This window comes from Platalea leucorodia (genome assembly GCF_965183815.1).
Source record: "Platalea leucorodia genome assembly, chromosome: 3".
In the NCBI taxonomy this organism is placed as follows: Eukaryota; Metazoa; Chordata; class Aves; order Pelecaniformes; family Threskiornithidae; genus Platalea; species Platalea leucorodia.
The window spans coordinates 20962152-20982448 of NC_138825.1; positions in this window are offsets into that span (position 1 = coordinate 20962152).

Below are 20297 nucleotides of genomic sequence, written 5' to 3' on the forward strand. Positions count from 1 at the left end.
AGGGGTAGCTCTGTCCCCGCAGCCACAGGGACCCCAGCAAAACCTCCCTCCACCCCAGGGCCAGGCACAGGCCCTCGTTTGGCTGCGGCTGCTCCTTAATCTGGCTTAGTCCTGGCTTTCAAACCCTTCCTGCACCCTATGAGTAGTCAGGCATGTCCCAGGCTTACTTTCTAGACCCACCTGGACAGACCTCATGCACCGCCTTGCTAGGGAAAAGTAACTCCTGAAATTACCACGAACTCCAGTATTTATTGCATATTGCAGCATTGTGCTGAGAAAAGCCCTGGCTCATGCACCTTCCCATGAGCCTGGCCTCGGAGCTGCGAGGCTGAGACTGTGCAACTCGCTACACCCCCTGAGCCAGGCGGGGGGCAGCGAGGGCTCTGTCCCCCCAGGCCATGTGTCCCTGCCCTGCAGGGCTGGTCCCCGCCAAGGCAGGGGCAGTTCAGCTTTACAGGAGACCAACCCTGTTCCTCCTCATCTCCGGGTTTTTGTATCCGATGAAGCAAACCAGGCCAGCTGTGGGCTCAACCTTGTGTCTCTGCCGGTGCTCTGCAGGTGCTCAGAGACGAAGGGCAGCTCCACGCCAGGGAAGAAAAAGGGATTTCCAAGCTAATATAAGCCACCCAAGGACTTTCTGCCCTTTGCAGTGTAGCTGTAGTTTGCGTTGGAGGGCTTCAACAGTCACTTACTGACTCGAATCCGATTTCTCAGACTCTTATCTTCCATACATGCTGTAAAACACCAGAAAGTTATTTGCAGCCTGCATCGAGATAGTCAAACAAGATTGCAGAGCGAGCGCAGAGCAACTAGCAGAGCTCTACGTGATGCTTGTAAACTCTGGTTATGGTTTGAAGAGAACAGAGATTTTTCCTGTCTAAAAAAATATGTCATTAAGCCTCGGCTTGCTTCAGACACTCAGGGAAGTGACTTCAGTGCATGCCTGGTGATGGGAAGAACAAGGCGGGAAATGTTTTAATGCTGGTTTCAGCCGTGCCCATTGCCAACCTCAGCTGCCCCCAGCCAGCCCCCCGGGGCTGGGCTTTGCCCCAGCACAGCAGAGCACCAGGAGCACCTCCAGCACCCCGGCACGGCCCCGGCACAGAAACCACCCCCTGCCCCAGCCAGCTACACCCCACAAATGCCCGCCTTCGGCCCGGTGCATCCCTCGGTGGGGAGTGGGGACCCTCAAGCCTGCACCAAGCCAAGGTGAGGCAAGCTGGGTGGCATGGGGTAACACCAAGAAAAAGCACCATCCTTTTGCAGGCACCCCGCTGCCAGTCAGAGATTAAGCTGCACCGAATAAATTCATGCAGGTTGCTCAAACCTGGCTTGGTTATTTTCTCCCGGATGAGTAACGCTGTTTTCCTAGAGCCTGTCGACAATGCTTTTCCTTGGCAAAGGCTTTCCCCGGGATGCTCGTGCCAAAACTAATTTTTACAGGTAGTCTTTTGTAGCCAGCCCGCCAGTGCTGGATAAACAGGGGGCTGGGGCAGCGAGCTCCCCCTCCCAGCAGAAGGGACCCCACAAAGAGCCGCTTTCTGCTCCTCCCGAAACCAGCCAGCTGGGAGATGGGCCAGCTTTCCCTCCCCAGCCTCACTGGTGGGGCTTGCAGCAGCCAGGAAGCAAATTAAAACCACAGGGGAGTGGGGAGCCGCCTGCACACCCAGCCAGGGCTGGCTGGCTTGGTGGGTGCCAGCCCAGCAAGCCGCGTCTGCACCAGAGCAGCCTGGTCTGGCCCCGGCTGTAGGAGGAGCCCCTTCCCCAGCTCTCAGGGAAGGGCAAAGGCCAAAAACAGCGGAAAAAAGAGAAATAGCGGAAGGCTCTGGCTGTTGGCTTGCTGGATTTCTGTGCTTTTGTGGGCTAGTGTGTAACTTAGGGCTGAGGTCACGCTGCGGGAGAGATGGGGCTCGCTCTCACCGTGGTGCGTGGTCCGGGGCCAAAGGGATGATGCCTGTCGGTGACCGATGATCCCTGGTCATGCCACCTCCCTCCCAGTGTCCACGTGCCCCCAGGGCTCTCCAAGAGCCCCAGCACCACCATGCCTGCTCAGACTCAGCCAGCGTGAGGGTCTCAGGGCCTGTGTCACACGGGAGGTCAGGGCACAACCTTGTGCGTGGAGAAAGCGGCAGGGGAGGGAAAACGAACCACAACTGTAAGTGGTGTAGAAAAACCTCCTCTTGCACAGAGGAGCTGCTTTGCCCATCAGTAGGAGCATTTCTCTCAGCCAGGCTTGGAAAAACCTTGCTCCTGACTGTGACCCTGCAGTTGTTTTTAGGGAGGGGAGCCACGGCCCAGTGGCTGGGTTCCTGTTGGGCATCCATCATCAGTATTTGCCATCTCCACATCGTTAGCAGCCCAAGTCCCTAATGAACTTACCCAGGCAGGCTGGGTAATGCACACGGGGCTGTGGATGCACACACCATGCCAGCGCACCCCTTGAGACACAAGGATAACATGGCTAAAGCAGCCCCGCACCGTCACGGAGGGCGGCGGGCCACCTCATGCCCACCCACCTCTCCGCCCTGGGCAGATGCAGCAGAGCAGCCGGGCTCTCCAGCCTGTTTTTGGATCATCACAACACCACCATTTGGCTCCAGATGACAAGGTCAGCCATGTCTGCCGCTGGGGGTTGGGTTTCAGCCACCACCACCATTTGAAGATATATGTGCAAAAAAACAACCCACCCTGAACCAGCAAGTAACCTGCCTGGCGTGAAACTGTCCTCCAAAGGCAACGGCAGCGCTGCCACGGATGAGTGGTTAGGTCACTTACTTAAAGAATCACCGTCAAAGATATTTGCAAATAGTAATTTTAATAGAAATTTATAGAAGTGTGATTTAACAAAAAGTTCAATGGCAAGGTTCACTCTATTACTTATTAAATGAATGGAATACATATAAAAGAGAAGACCAAAAAAAAAGAAAATAGCATCAGTTTAAGGTCTATTCACAGTTAAAGAGAGAATCATGGGATTTAGCAGCAATTAATCATTGGTTAATTTTTTAGCATCTACAAAGTGATCAGATAGGATTTACTACAGTATTTGAATCAATTCGCGCACACACAATATGCATACAAAGGTATCTATCTGTTAAAAATTGCCCTCGAGTTCAGTGAAATACTCACTTCAAATGAGTGTCTCAATGGGCGAAGGTTGAGCCTGAAGGAGTCGGGGGGCTGGAGTTCAGCCCAGGTCCTGTTGCCAAACGTAAGGGTTCACAAACTCTGAGAGGTGTCCCACTCAGAGAGAGACACTGGCACAGCCTGCTGCAGTCCAGGAGAGCTCAAAGGGTCTCACCTGGTACCGCTGTTTTATAGGGTCATGAGATGATTGACTTTAGGCACCAGTAAATTTCCACCCAGTCATCACAATTTGGGTTGGTTCTCAAGAATTCCAGTGATGCTGGTACAGATCCACCCGTACCAGTCCACCTGAGTTACAATTTGGATAAGATATGTTCCAAGACTATCAGGGGGCAACTGATTATTCCTGGTACGGTCAGTGCTACTCCCACCTTAACCACGCAAGAGTTCCTGGTATGGTCAAGGGACGCTTAACCACCAAACTCATTGCACAAAGGCCAAGTCTTGATGGGAATTACTGAGATCGTAAAGCGGTCCAGGAGAGGAGGGGGAGGAAGATGCACCACCACAAACACCCACCATGTGCTCAGGGCAGTCCCTACCAGCACTCCCATCCCCAGCACCAGTACCACCACTGCTTGCATGAAGCTGGTGAAGGGTCTGGAGCACAAGTCTTACGAGGAGCGGCTGAGGGAGCTGGGGTTGTTTAGTCTGGAGAAGAGGAGGCTGAGGGGAGACCTTATTGCTCTCTACAGCTACCTGAAAGGAGGCTGTAGCGAGGTGGGGGTCGGTCTCTTCTCCCAAGTAACAAGCAATAGGACGAGAGGAAACGGCCTCAAGCTGCGCCAGGGGAGGTTTAGGTTGGATATTAGGAAAAATGTCTTCACTGAAAGGGTAGTGAGGCACTGGAACAGGCTGCCCAGGGAAGTGGTTGAGTCCCCATCCCTGGAGTATTTAAAAGCCGTGTAGATGTGGTGCTTAGGGACATGGTTTAGTGGTGGAGTTGGCAGTGCGAGGGTAATGGTTGGACTCAATGATCTTTTGAAGTCTTTTCCCACCTAAACGATTCTATGATTCTATGCTTCTATCCCTGCCTGCAGAAGTGGGGACAGGGATGCTTCAGCCAGCAAGGCACAAAGCAGATGCAGGACCTTATCCTCTAGGCAGCAGCCAGACTGAGTCGTCCTTGCAAAACAAGCCCTACCACCCTTGGTTCTCGTGGCCTTTCATACCTTAACACTAGATAGAGCTTAAATTCAATTAAAATCACCATCAGGTGAACTTTCTGTTGCCATTAGGACATCAGTGCATAGCTCCGTATGGCTATGGGGGTTCAGCCCAGGAGCAGGCAAACCTGGAGAAGCAGGCGGCTGTACGGGCTGTATGCCCTGGGGCCCGCTCCATGGGTTTGCTGCCCATTTTCCTTGCTGGAAAGGGCTGGGAGGCAGCCGAGCTCCCACAGCTCTGCCTGGGATGCAGGCAGTGCCCTGGCCCCCACAGCAGCCAGGACATGTGGTGGGGACAGGACAGCGTGTCCCCCGGGGCTGCTGCTGACGTGAACGTGTGCTTCTGCATGCATGCAGGGGACCCTCCAGACAAGGGATCACAGGGCTTTCCCTTAAATGCTTTCCATTAGTCACAGTGCTGCTAACGTGCACACAGGAGCACCTAATGCCTGCCATGCCGGGCACCCTGCTCCTTCCCCAGGGCCTGTGAGGGAGCACTGGCAGCATCGAGCTGCTCGTACCCTCAGCTCTGCATCGCTCTGGTATGGGTGCCCATCAGAAGATGTGCCAGACGCTGGCAGAAGAAGACCTGGGAGGAATCTTCGGGGAGAGCCTGCGCAAGGCTCCCACAGCACAAATCCTGCTGCTCCCAACAGCCGCGCACGTTGGCTCCCGAGCCGAGCCCGGCAGCCCGCGTCCCGCCTGGCACGGCCACGCTCAGGCAGCGGGAGCCAGAGCCCAGCGTGCCTCATCAAAGCAGCTGCAGGCACTGCTGCTTTTTTACACCAGGAAAAAAAAAAAGAGAGAAAAACCATACCGGCACTGCAAGGAGCAGGCTGAGGCATGGCCAGAGCCCCCGGTGCGCCCAAGTGTGGTGACTGCGGCAGCCCCCACTGCTGCTGTGTCCCCAGCCAGAAACATTTGGCGGGCTGGATCTGGCCCAGCAGCACTGTCGGTGTGGCGAGAAACCCCCAGCTCCGGCGGAGGCTTTGCAGCCGCCCAGACACCAGCATTGTACAGGGAGTGGCTGGGATCATACCATTAGATGGGGCTATAGTTAAAGAATTAGGATTTGTAAATTATATTTCGGACTCCAGTCAGGACTTGTCCAGGGGCAGCAGGTAAGTATGGGCCATCCCTGCCTTGGTCTCCTCATCTGCTGCGGAGGGTGAATGCTTCTGGGATATGGCAGGAGGGATGGGAGTCCCACAGAGCCTGTGGGAAGCTGTAGATGGGAGAAGTTACCAAATTGCCGGTGTTCACTCCTGTTGTTCCAAAGTTTATCCATCCTAAGTCCCCTGGAATACCCTCCATTTTTCCATGGTGCAATACGTAGAGCATAGAAATGGGAAAGACCCGTGGCAAAGGCAGATGCCTGGTGTTCAGCCTCCCGTGCGCTCCTTTTTTGGCTTACGGAAAGACTCAGCCTCGCTGATTTCTGACCTAAACCAGCCAGCTGTCAAAGCTGCAGGTACAGGCTAAATGCTCAGGGGGAAAAAAAAAAAAACAAAACAGCTGAAGACTTTGAAGCTCCAAAATGATACTAAGCCTAGCGATGCCTGGGGTCATCAGCATGTCTGTGGCACTGATGGGGAGATGAGACAGAGCAGAGCTTGCCCAGGGTTTGCCAAGCCACAGTGAGACCCCTTTGCCAGGAGGCCATCCCATCTCTGTCTCAACAGGAGCTCAGGTGGCTTCCCAGTGCACGAAGCGGCGCCGGAGGCAGAGGAGCTGGGCTGGCCCTCGCCGCAGCAGCATTAGCATCTTTCCTACCACAATACAGTAACCACTGGGTTATAAGCCATAAAACCAAACTGCTCCATGCCATCAGGCTGCCAAACACATCCCTCTTGATATTCCCTGCTTTCCATAAATATTTTATTTTATTCCCAAGCAGGTTCCCAGTGAATTGTAACATTTTACCCACAAGGAAGTGGGCAGGTCACACTCCACGGACTGTGCCGAGGCTGCAGCTTGGTGCCACGTTCCTGGCTTCATGCAATGGGACCGATGTATGCTCCCATCTTTTCCCAGCCCAGAGCCGCACTTACCTGATTGCTGTCAATGCAAGCACGGCTGCTGGCCTCCTCCCTGCACAGACACATTCTGCGTAGCACAAATCCACTTCTTAACACTGCAAATTACAACCTAACAAGCGGTTTAGTTCCAGCCCTTTCCCTCTTCGAGGACACGAGCACTCAGGAATAGCTGCTGGCTTTCTGCTCCCATGGTTGCATCTTCTGGGCAAAACAAAAATAAATTCCTTTCTTTCATTAAAATTGACAAGGGAAAGACATAGATTTCAGATATGTTTGTCCCACCCACCCCATCCCATCCCATCCCATCTTATCCCGTCCCTGAGCCAGAGCTGTCAGCAGCAGCTACAGTAAAGGCAATAGAGGCACATGGCAAGCACGATGCCTGGGGCCCAGGGCACAGGCAAGGAGGGGGCATTTGCAGAGGGAAAATTAAGTCCCTCCCTTACCTTAAGCAATAAGAAAGAAATTTTCTTTAAAGGCTGCCTTACCAGCAGGGGAACTTGCTCTTACCCTGCTTAAGTGACTACTGAACAATCTCAGGAAGCTGCTGCCCTCCCAGCTGTGGCTGGCGCTGCAGCGTATGGAAACAAACCTCACGTTTCCCCAGGAATTTCGCACTTAAAAAATCCCGACCCTAAAACCATATTGTCATGGCTGAACCTTCATTTCTTTTTATAGCAGGAGAAGGAAACTCGGCTCTAGCAGGGAGGGAGGAGACGGGCCCTCCCAGTCCCGGGCTGCGGGGTGAGCATTTTCCCTTGGGGAGGGACATACGGAGAACTGGACCTGCGCCCATGATGCACAAGTCAACAGCGCAAGGAGAAGTGCCCAGCAAGTCTTAAAGGTTAATTTGAGACATGGATGGATCCCAGTTTTCAAAGCTTTTGATTTTTTGGCTCACTAAGGCATAGTGCTTATCATGCAAGTCAGGTTGAGAGGGGCAAGCCGCTGCCAAAAAATGGTCATGGTGGGAAAATGTCAGCCACAGCCTTTTGTTTATGTCTCCAGACTCACTGCACCTACCTGGGCACTTGGGGGGGTTTCTAGAGCCCCAGCTAGACCAGAAAGTTATTTTAAGATTTTATTTATATATTTTTTTAATTGACCATTTAATCCCAAACAAAGGAAACCAGAGGAAAAGCCACAATGATGTTGTCAGAAAGAGACAGGATTTTGGCAGCGCTTGCAGCGTGCCACCTCCCGTTATTTGTGGGAATAAAGCCATCTAGCTGGGCTGAGAGGAAGAAGGAGTCAGGCCCTCAGCCTGCACCCAAACCCACTCCGCTCCCCCACCACCCAAAGGGGAGGACATTTTGCAGAGCAAGGGCCGCTCTGGTCTCTGGGAAGGACGGAGCAGCCTGGCCGAAAGCCGCCGTGCTTCGCCAGGGACAGCCACACCGGTGCCTAGGCATACCCAAGTGCATGGGGTATCACCCAGGCTAACACCAACTATTAAAAAAACAGCCCTTTCCATCTTTTATAAAGTATAAATGGCCAGATATGGACCAAAACAAGGAAGCACAAGGCTGTCCGAGCCGGCAGTGCACGCGCCCGGCTGAGGGGGGAGCGAGCAGGAAAAGAAATAGGAAGCGGAGACAAAGAATTTCCGCAACATCCTCAAAACCCCTTCCCGCATGCGGGGAGCCAGGAACATTTATGGGACAGATGCCCAGCCCAGGCTGAGCAGGGCTGGGGCCCCAAACAGCCTCCAGGGAAACAGATTAAAGCACGGGGAAATAGATGGAAACTCACAGCCCACATCCACAGTAAAAATCCCACCTGAGGTGTCAAGAGCCATGGATTTGGGGATGACAAACACACAGGCATTACACCCTAGAAAACAGGTGGACCAAGCTCTCCAGGACCTGTATCTACATCCCACCCCCAGCAGCAAAACCCCTCCCAACAGCCCCGTGAGGAGTCAGCCACCAGCAATGCCACCCATTCTCTCTGAGCCCATGAGGACCCTCATTTCAACACACCCCCCCCTTTGCTCCAGGAGGAAAACAGAGAGGCGGGTTACTTATGGGTTGAGAAATACCATGCATGGATAAATAACTCGGTCCCAACCCAAAGGGCAGAAAAGCTGGAGCCCAGGAGATGCTTTTTAATTGCCTGCAGCAAGCCAGGAGGAGCTGGTGGCTGCCTGGTGTGGTTCCCTGCATCCAACAGCACCAGCTGACATTTCGCACGCCCCAAAAGCACTGCTGACCGAGGCACAGGTTTCGGGCAAATCGTAGGTGGCATTTCTCCTGCTTCCATGGGAATTTTTGGATTTACCCACTCTGTTAGGAAGCAGCGCTGCCCAGCTCATTGGTTTCCTGGCCCTGCAGCCGCCGTTTGCTGTGGGCCATGCCTGTGGCTAGTGAGCCCTGCCTGCAAAGGCAGGGCCTGCCATCATGAATATTTGACCCTTACATGTCACAAAGGTGTGTTGCCAGAGCATCTTTTTGAAAGCCTGTTTAGTAAGTATAAAAAATTGTGCCTGGGTTTTTTCTTATATTAAATTTGTGCTCATTTTATGGGCTATTTGTTTTGCGTTTCTTCTGATTTGTGTGGCTGGCAACCCCCTGCTCAAGGCTGCCTAATTAAAGATTTCATTGGGGTTTGTTAAATAAGCCTCTTCGTATCAGACTCTATATTTTTTTTTTTTTTAGTTTATTCCTGTTATTCACCAGCTTCCCACTAACCAGGTTTGTTTACTCGGGGCCCTTACGTTTCGCTGGTGGCCGAATGCATTGAACACTGATGGGATGTTGGGATCGTCTCTCATGTGCAGGGTGGGACCAGCTGCCGTCATCAAAAACGGCGGGACACAGTACGAAACTTTGACATGGAATTATGCCTTTTTTTTTTTTTTCCCACTGATCTGTTTGACAGTAGATGGTTAATGCCTGTAGACGAAAGCGCTTTGTTAGACAGCTCATTTGTTAAGCATGCTCGTACGTGTGGTTTCTCCTGTCCCCATACATGTGACAAGGGAAGCTGATGAATCTACAGGAATTATTTAAATCACCCACATCCCACACCTAAGACTTAAATATCCTGACAGGCAAAGAAGCGTTAATACCTACAACTTCTTGGCATTATTCCAGCATCGCTACTGTACACCAAAATATTAATAAGCCTTAGGGCAATAATGGTTAACGTTTTAGCTAGTTAAAACAGTGGGGGGTTTTTTTTAAGCATTAATTTGTCAGGAAGATGACAAGATTACATGCATCATCGGAAAACTAGCTTATTAAAAGTGCCATCATGCAAATACTTGGCCATGCTTTACTGTAATAGCATAAAGCAAGGAGGTTGCTCTTGACGGCAACTTACCGCAGTGTTGTAGCAGGAGGGTCTCACGTTCACAGCTTAGCTGAGAGGGAATGAACCCTCCAGCAAGAGGGTGGGATCTTCTGTAAAAAAACCTAGGCTCAAGTGAGAGAAACAACATTTCAGCTGCTTGGTTTTGCTCAACCTATTGGTCAGGACGTGCCGACTGTGAGCTGACAAGATTTGTTGCCTTTTAAATGGTCCCCTTTTCTTTCACGCAAGGAACGGCAAAAAGGATCAACATGTTTAAGCCTCATTTCTAAGTATAAAGATGTGATTGACCCCAGATGTATGAATCCTCCCTAGCATATAGCCCCCCACGTTACCCCTAAGGCCCCCGGCCATGCATAAAAGTGAGACAAAGAAGAGACGAACCATGACTGAAAGTCCTTTCCAAGGCTTTACCCAGTGACCGAAGGATATCTCAAAGTTTCGGCTGTAAGAGTAACCTCTAAGGGTTTATTTTAAACCTTTATTATTGTAATACATAATGCCCTGATACTGGGTTTGCACAGATTTTCAGCAACCACATTGCACTCCGCTTACATGCTGTGCACCCAAGGAATGGATTTATTTTTGAAGAAGCAGATGCTGCATCTTTAGTGTTCAGTGAAAAGGCTCCGAGGTCCTCAGGGAAAAGAAATCCGGAAATGTGAACTTTCAGATGCAATTTTCTCTGCTACATTCCCCTTCCACATGTGCGAGGAAGAGGAGTAGCTCGACATAGCAGCTATGTGAAGACTTGGCAGGTGCTGCAACTTGGATGCCCGTCATGCGGAAAGGACCTAACTCTGCTACTGGTCCCAGTGGCACCGGATGGGAGGAAACAGGGTGCAGATGGTCACTTTCCTGCTTGGTCACTTGCGGGGGAAGTTGGGCATTTACTCTTTTTAAATAAAACTGAAAGTCGCCTTTTCCACTCTCCTTCTGAGTTGCCAGGGCCATCAGCAGGGCCTCTGGTGCTCTCCACAATCGTGCTGGGGCCTGGATGGGAAGGAGATGGGCTGCCCCAGCGCCAGCCAGGCACCCTTGCTGCTCCATCTCTCCCCGAGATTCGCGTTGTCAGGAGGGTTTGGCACAGGGCAGCACCTGCCACCAGGCAGCCACTGACTGCAAAGGCTCGACGAGGGCTACAGAAATGCTCCTCACACACGAGGAACACTGAGTCTCCAAGGATGAGCCCCTAGCCTGCACTGCAGCTCGCGTCTTGTGGCTGGGCTTCCCATGGGGCGCCGCAACGTGGTGACAGAGTGATCGTCCCAGGAGGGCAAATCTGAATAAACAGTGGTTTTGTCTGCATGACTGCAGAGCTGGGTCCCAGGAAGGCTGTCCAGGACCACATGATATGCACCCAAACCACCCCCACCCACCTCCTGAATTCTCATGTGGCCCCATTGCTGCTGCCCTCCCCTCTGTGCCCAGCATCCCACCTCCTCCCAAAGCATCCTCACCAGATCCCTCTGTTCACATCCATGTGCCCAACCACGCCTGCCCTACCTAGTGGCTGCCATCGGCGCTGGGATGCTGGGATGCGGGATGCTGGGATGATTGACTGCCTGGTTTTGCTGAGAGCTGTTCAGTACTCAGGAGGAAAAAAGAGGGGGGACTGAGTCCTGGTGAAAAATATGACAGCGGCAAAGTGTTGTTATAGCCACAACACCGTGTTATTAAGGAGAGGCAGGGAGAGGTAACATCTTTTATAGGACCAATTTATAGTGTTGGGGAAACAGGCTTACAGGCACAGGCACCCTCTCGCAGGAGAATGTATGTGTTTCCTCTCGAGCAACATCCATTAAAGGGATGTATTTGGACTGGATGCCGAGGAGCAGCAGCGCAAAATCCTAAAATAGACACGACAATGCTTCTTTCTGTCTGGCTCAGCTCGCACAGGAGTTTCTGCTGCTCCTCTAGCAACTTGCCCAAGGAAAGATGTTTTCCTCCAGCCCCGTACCTGCCTCCATCCCAAAGCTGGCCCGGCGCGGTGGGATCAGGCTGCAGAGCCATCCCTGCCATCCAGCTCAGCGCTCTGCTGTCATTTCTGGAAGCTTTATACAAACAATGTCCCCCTTGCATGGCTGCCATGCTTCTCATCTCCCCTCATCAGCCTTTGCATTGCATGTGTAATGCAATGTGAATGCACGTTCAAGGGATGACCATAGCAGGAAATTTCACAGCCCAAGGGGCAGGAAAATGCCCAGGGAAAACCCAAATTGCAAGGCAGGGAAATTAGGGGAGATGGGAGGGGGGAGGTGATAGATGCTAAAGTCTGACAGGCAGACAACTGAGTGAGCAAATGACGATGGAAGAAAATGAAAGACCATTTTCATCTCCTCTCCAAAATCCTGTCCTTTTATATAGCCACCTTCTGCCACAGGAGGGAAAGTGGGATGGGGAAGGGGTTGGGAAGGCAGGTGATAAACAGCACAGTGCAACTGGAGGTCCCTAAAGGGGACCGCAGACTGCTGGGGTGACATCCAGCTTTCCTTTTATGTTTTTATTTTATGTTTTTATTTAAACTCCAGTCCAGTATCTGTGATTCCTGGCCCATCCCTTGCAGCTGCCATCGATCCCTGCCCATCAGGACCTGCCACCCCCAACCCAGCGCACAGCAACACCTCAGCCGTGCTCCCACATGAAAGACTTGGCACGGTCCCTGCCACGCTCGGGCAAGCCAAATATTCTTTCCTTTCCTTTGATTTGTTTCAGACATACCAGCCATAAACCTCAGCCTCTGGCCTCTTGTTTTCATTTGATGAGACCGGCTCAGAGGAAGGGAGGGATCCAGCTTTCATGGTGCTGGGCAGCCTCAGCACACCTGCTTGGTTTCCCCCCCCGCTACCCAAAATCACCCCTCCATCCCTTCACCTCCTCTTTCGCAACCCCGGTTGCTGGTTTCTTTGGGTGAACAACCAGCACTGGGTGCTCCGGTAAAGCTGCAATGGCCTTCACCGTCGCACCGTGCCTGGCATCACAGCGGCCGGAGCCCAGCCAGGAGGGTGCTGGGATGGCTCCTGCCCTCAGGAGCACTGCCAAAGGGGCGAGCTCCCATGAAAACCTCCCCCCAGGCTCGAGGTATTCCGCACTTTTGGAAATGGAGCCCTGTGGTCTGCTAAATCACTTTTTTTCCTGCGTGAAAGCACCCTATTACCTCTCTGAAGTGACTCGGTGCCCCGGGGAACTTTCCTCCCAGATGAGTCCTTTACCCTCAATTCTTTTTGTCTTATTGCTAAAAGAACAGAAAACTGCCCAAAATGCCCCTGTGCACACCGAATAGCTGACCTCAAGTCCTCGCTAAATTCCTCGGTATCGCTGCTCCCAGAATAGATGTGTAACAGGCAGGAGCAATTTTTTACTATTTCAGCAAAAAGTAATTGATTGAAGAGGTTGGGTTTTTTTTCTTTTCTGTCTTATTCTACTTGTAAAATGTTTATTCTTTTCTAAAACGCAGAGATGCGGGAACAAATTGAAGCTGAGAGCGCTGTTACCTCCTTCGATGGCGTCCAAATTCGGTCCCTTATGCCCAGTGAAGCTGCACAGCCTCATTGACTGGATCCAGTGGTACTCTTCCGCGTGGACGTAGGACTAAGGAGAAACCTTTTAATATGATGGGAAGTTGAAGCGTTTACGCAAAACAGCTTCCACCATTGTCACCACGGCCGATGATCTTTGATTTTTTCAGTGGCCCGGTGACCGTCACTCCCGCCGGCATCCTGTGAAACACAGACTCTTTGCCTGGCACAGCCTTCAGATGATTTTTGCTACGAGCATCCCGTTGTGGTGACCATTGTGCTGCTGCTGAAAGGAAATTTTTCCTTATGAAGCACACGGATTAAAGCAGTTCTGCTCAGTGATGGATTTATTCTGAAACAGCTTGAAAAGGGCACCCCTGCCCTTCCATTTTCTTCCACGAAATACTCAGAACTTAACAGCGCTGTTGCACGGATGCTCTGCTCTCCAGATAGCCATTGGCTATAATTTTGACAACTGTCTGCCTTGTACCTACATAGATGTCATTTGTGCAGTTAAAGCAGCTTAAAGAGGAACCTGAGGGGTTATTTTAACAGCTGTTTGCATAGATGAAGGCAGCGGGGTGATTAACCTGGCAAAGGGAAGGCTGACCTCTTAGCTGGAGCACAGGGCTGGGATCTTCCTGCTCTGCTCCTCACCCCCTCAGATGAAACAGAGCAAGCCACATCATCTTAACTGTGTCCAGCCCAGGTAGAGTGGTATTTATATTCTCCCCAATTAACTAGAGCACACTTTTACACATTAATTACCTCCTGCTTTTTGCCTAGAAATCCCTGTTACATTAATAACGCTTATGAAATCCCTCTGTCAGTGGGACATTTCCCCGCTGCTGCTGCCCGTGGGTGAGGGCAAAGGTGTCGGGATGGATGTGAAAATGGGACCAAGAGCCAAGACGGCTCAGCTCAGTCTTAGGGCTGCATTTCTACCACAGAGATGCTGTGTAACCTTGGAGAATGATAACAACAACAGATAATAATAAGCCTTTCACACAGGGAAGTTATGAAAAATTGAGCTGCTTCTGTAAGAAATAAATATAAAGGAGACTAGCTCAAAGGAGAGTTAAAGCAGTCAGCTCAGATGTGACACAGCCCGGTAACCCCCAAGCTTCCAGCCTATTCTTTCAGCATTTCTTCAGTGGCTCTAAAGCATCCTTTTAGCCCTTTCCATCTCTGCAGCTGGAGCCAGCTCCACACACGCTCAAATATCCTGGGAGGTAGCATCCCTGCAATCCAGCCAGCAGCTCGAGAACAGCTGTTAACGCCGAATTTGCAGGCTGGCGTCGCAAACGCAGAAGGTTTGCGAGGGCATCATTAGCTGTTAGGGAGGAGAGAAAATCATCCTCTTTTCCCTCCTCTTCTTTTCTGCCTGTCTGAAATGAGGTCTAGATACTGAACATCTGCTTAACATACCAGTCAAGCAGGGACATGCTCTCCTCATTGTTTATTGCGGAGCTATGGTCGCAGAAAGCCTAGTTTTGATGTATAGCCTGGAGACACGCACGTGGCTCTGGCTTCCCAGATGGAGCCGCAGTGGGGCAGGAAAAGGAAAGAAGCTGCAAGAAATATAGGGATGCGGGGTACAGCACAGCATCCATAGAATAACTGAAACCACCCGGCAGCGTTTGTCTTCCAGTCGCATCCACAGAGCGGGGTGGCTGCTGCCTGCCCCAGCTGGGGTTAGCCTCTGTCTTCCGAAATCAAAGCCCGGCACCACCGAGGTACAAGGAGATTCACCAGTCACAGCAGAGAGATGGTAACAGACAGCAGCGCTGATGTTGTTTAGCAAAATGTAGTGATAAATAGAGAGTAAACGGCCCATTGCATGCTAATTTCCCATGACAATCAATTAACTGTAGTTAAAAAATATATTTTTAATGTCATAATTTTCAACTGTCACTGGCTGATTGCAGTCATAAAGTGGAGCCAAAATCCTCAGCCAAAGATGTTGGTTCCTCACAAAAAAAAAAAAACCAAAAACATTTCGGCTGCTGCTGTCGGCACCCCACAGCCCTGTACCCAACAGAGACGCAGAAACCAACACAGGTGACGCCGAGGACAGGTCTCATGCCAAAAGAGCGTTACGACACTTTATTAAATAAAATATGCTCATTTAGCTGCCTTTAAATAAGGTGGGTGTATTGCCCCCTGTTTGAATCTGTTCAGCAATGTAATAATATCATTATTAACATCTAGACTAGCACTTAAAGCAGCAGGGAGCTCAGCAACGTTGCTGAAAGCAGATTTCCATCAGCAAGAGTGCGCTCCTCTCCGAGCTGCCCAGGAGAGACCTCCGCTACGGTCCCTCCTGAATTCCTGCTCTGCCAATGGCGGAGCATCTCTTCCAGCTTTCACAGGATCTGCAATAGGAGGAGGGTGCATTTTGGGGGCTAAACCCCTCCTCTCCAGGGTAAATCTCACATAGTGGTTGGTGGCTCTTTGGAGCATTTGCAAACATAACAGTCCTCCCTGTTGCAAAGGCATAAAAGCAGCAACCTCTTTTTTAGGAGAGAAAAGGGAAGTCTAGAAGTGATGGAACCTGCCCAAAGCTATTGACAAAGTCATTCTCAGGGCAAGACTGGGAAGGGAAAAGCCTGCTCCCAGGCTCACAGGACGAGTTTGGGTGTCTGCCTCCCTGCCGCTGACCACATCTCAGGGCAGCTCTTCCCTGGTCCTCATCTTCTGCTCCACCCTGTGTTTGTTGTACTTGGTTCTGGGTTTATTTGATACAGAAACACTTCCAACACGCTCCTCTTCAACCTGTGAAGCACTAGTCATAACTGTGGTGTTGTATAAGTACCGATGGGTAGAGCCTTGTTTAATTTTATCTTGTTGCCTTCACACCAAAGCTATAGCTCAGCATCTTACTAAGTAAGTTTCACCCAGGAGCTAAGCTTTGGCACCATGGTCCAGCAGCTCCCAGCACCCATGGGATCTACCAGCAGGTACCATGTGAATCTTCACAATATTAAAAGCGGCAGCATCTCAGGACCAACGTATCATAATTAAACCAACCAGAGAAGCGATTAGTGCCAGGCTACATCCTGAGGATGACAGTAGCACCGTGGCGCTAAATAAAGGCAGTTCTACACAGTGCCAAATAGCTTACTGTGGACCTTGTCTGCTCCCTCTTTACCTTGCTTAAAGCAAGCTCCAGACAACATCCAATATTTCTCCCTCCTGGCAGAGCCTGCCTAAGCTGTTCTCGGGAAGAAGAGCAGTACGGATGCAGTGGGGAGAGAGGTATAAAGAAAAATGAGAAATGCTGATGTAAAACAGGATTTTAGAGCTCAGGAATCACAAACATGGTCTGCACCATCCCTCCCACGCTATTTCCCAGTACCTGGTAGGTGACCTTTTGATACCGTGCAAGCTGCAGGTGGGCTTGCCTTGGTCACCTGCAGTTGTTGCAGGTGTGAGACCTCCACGGCCCGCAGGAGCAGCCATCCCCCAGGCACTTGGCGAGAGGGTGCCAGGGAGGGCGCTGGGAGGGTTAGGGCAACCATTTGCTGTGACCTTGGAGCCCTGGGGCAAACCTGACTGCAGACAGGCTCTCAGCAAGGCAGGAACTGGGGCAGGACCACGTTCAGCTGGACCTCACAGCCAGCACACGCATCTTACATCGAGGGTGATCTCTAGTTTTTGCTGGTACCACCTCAGCACGCCTTAGCCAGGCTGGCTGGGGATGAGGCTCTTCCGCTAGTCAAGTATTGAGAAGGTCATTTTAGCTTGGTGTTGTACTTTTCTGGAAGCCCAGCACTAAAAGACTTTTCCTACCAATTTTAACCATTTTTCATGTGACAAAGACCCTTTGCACAGGTCTAACAGTTTAAACTACCAGCACTGCTTTCCCCTCATGTGTATGGGGCAGGGATATGGAGTCAGAGGGAGAAGTGACATCTACTTGCACAAGCTCCAGCCTGGGGCCGGATACCCATATTCCTGAAGCTAGAAGAGGAAAGCACAGGTAGTTCTCCTGGTCCCCAGCTGGAGCCATCTTCATCAATCATCTGGCAGTAAAAACCACAACTACCTGAGAAAACCTTTGCTGGCATGAGGAGAAACCACATCTTTGCGTGACACCAAATCAGCCCAGGAGCCTGCCGAAATTGGACACTTGCTCCGCTACCGGCTGTGCTGTAGCCCATTCCCCACCTCCCTTGCACCGCATCTCTGCAAGCTGGAACCTGAGGCACACGCCTTGACTGCGAGCTGCTCCGCAGAGCACGTGCTGGGATCTCGGGAGGATGGCAGGCCATTAGAGAAACACAACGAGCCTTCTAGTAGCTAATGAAAGATAGCCAAGAAAGAGGTCGTCATTGGGACTACGTTGCATCTGCCTCAAAACTGCAAAGGCAGCTCCCGGAGGAGGTGAGGAGAGGGCAGGAGAGAGCAGGTACATGCGTGAGAGGCAGAGAAATCGGAGTTCCCTGCGTTGCAGCACGTCACAGCCCCTAAAGAAAGTACCTGGGCTGGCCCCTGGTGGCTGTGGCCTGGGTAATAGCGATGAGCTCCACCGTTTTGTTAGTGCCATTTTAATAGCTGTACATCTGTAAAAATGTCTCTTCTTTCTTAACTTTTGCTGCTTCATAAAAAAAAAATACAGAAAAGGCGACGTTAACAACTAAACATAAGGCAACCTACCTTTACCAGCCCTCCACAAAAAAAAAAAAAAAAAGGTGTGTATAGATATAGATAGATATAGATAGATATAGAGATATATATAAAGCTACCAGCAGCCTTCCATCATAGTACTCAATTCCTCTCATCTTGTGATTTTGGTATGAGGTTGGGGAGATGCTTTTTCATATGCTTAAATATGTATTTATAATAAAGAATATATTATTATTTAAGCATATAAAAAACAACTGCCCAACCTCATATGCTTAAATAATAACATATTCTTATATTTTATATATGCACACATATACAATTGTATAAAAATAATATATTATTCATATTTACAATAAATATATGCTCAAGTAATGTATCATTTATATATAATATATAATTAATAATGTATAATATATATGTATAATATATAATTAATAACGTATTCTTTATTACAGTATACTTATAGTAAAGAATGGATATTACTATTTAAGTGTATGAAAAAGCATCTGCCCAGCCTCATACCAAAGTCAGAAGGTGAGGGGAATCGGGTACTCTGAGAGAAGGCTGCTGCCAGCTTTGGAGGACGTGGCCTTAGCCAGCCAAGTTGCTGCAGCAGCTGTGGTACCTGCAGCAATGAGCTGTATCTTCCCAGCCACACAAAAGGCCAGGAAGGCCCGGGATGCGGTGGCAGGAGAGGGAGGCGGGGGAGTCTGTGCGTGGGGACAGATGTACCTGCTGCTTCTTTCGGGTAGGGTGTGCCGCGCTATTTCTGCTTTACGGTGGGTAGGGAGCAGTAAGGCTACGGATGTGGCAGAGAGGGGCAGGGTGATGTAGCAGGGAAGGGAAGAAGCTTTATAGCAAGAACGTAATTATGCCTTTCTTACTTGTAGAAAGAGCACAAAAGTCATATTGACACAGAGCCTAGGACAGAGTTTGAATGCCCCGGATTTCCCCATATTTGGGGACACAAGCTCGCTGCTTTCCATGCCAGGAGCACGTGCCCTGCCTGCACAGCAGCTGGGCAGCAGGGAGGCCAGAGCAGCTTCAGCAACAAGGTGCCAAGGTCAACAGCCCCCCGGTATTAGCATCATATTTTACAGGATCTCCTGTAGTTCAGGTACCTGGGACCAGGGGGACGAATTCAGTGCCGGCAGCAGCAGTCAGCGGAACCAGAGCAGCCCTTCGTCAGCATGGCAGGGAACAGATGTGTTTCTATGGAGCTGTTACGCCCCGGCTCCACGATGCTCGTGGGTGCACTATAACCGCTATCTGCACCTGTAGCCAGATTTTTTACATTACAGATAGCCGCTGCTCTGTGGTGCGCTCTGCTAGCAATAGCCACCACGGCTTCAAAATAGATTACTGCACTGTTGTGAACTTGAATGCTACCCTATTAGTGTTTATTTTATTAATTTATTGAATAAACACTAGCAAGGTTAGATACTGTCTGTGGCTTTGGCTTCTTTTTTCCACAGCATTCAAAGCAATTACTTTCATGAAAGCAAATGGTCCATTTAGTTGGAGAATCTATAAGGCAGAAATGAGATCAGATTCCTGAACAGATGTGCCCTCCTCTAGAGGGATTCGGTGTCTGCGAGGCTTCAAGCTGACATCAGACAGAAAACATCTCCTAACTTCACTAGGTCTGAGCTGCGCAGCGTAGCTGGTTCTTATATCAAAGAACCGGCTCCATAACTTCAAAACAAGGGCAAGTACCCATCAATTTAAAGCATTTCGTATACCAGGGAATGGAAAGGAGGAAGGACACCTTTGTTATGGGGATGGAGGTGGCTCCACCTAGAAAACCTACCCCCAATTCACTAAAAGAAAATGAGTCCCTCTTCCTCAACAACTCAGGCAAAGAAAAACACTTTTGCTCTTTTTTTTGCACACGTAGACCTGAAGAGAGGGGCTGGAGGGAGCCAACAACCACTATTGCAGGTCCATACATCGTGTAACGCTTTCCTTTGGCTGGTGCTACGTGTCTTGGGAAACACCTGAGCTCCCCACCCAGCCCAGTCTCAGGTCAAGTCAGCAGCAAGGCACAACTCCCTGGTGTCAGCTCAGCGACCGCTACGAGAGTTAGCACCGCTAACCACGGCTCAGATCGCACCCTGGGAATGCAGCAAAGCCCTGCTGACACAACCGGCCTCAACTCTGCCAGTTATGGCAAGACGGGGTGCGCATCCATCGCGGTATCTCTCAGACCAACACCCTGGTCTTCCCCCATTGCTCATGTCTGGCTGGTGAAGTCCCAGCTTTCACCCTGTGTTCCTGGGAGAGTGGCACAGGGATTACTCTGGCAACCCCTGCACTCCGTACGCCTGCCCACGCGCCCGGGCCAGCCCGGCTGTAGAGGTCCCCCCTCCTCTGTGCGTTTTCTCTGGCCCATGCTCACAGATGAAAAGAGGCACAAAGAAAAAGCCATCATCCACTCGCCCATGGAGACAGCCCCTCCGGGCAAAGCACGCTGGCAAGCCAGCACA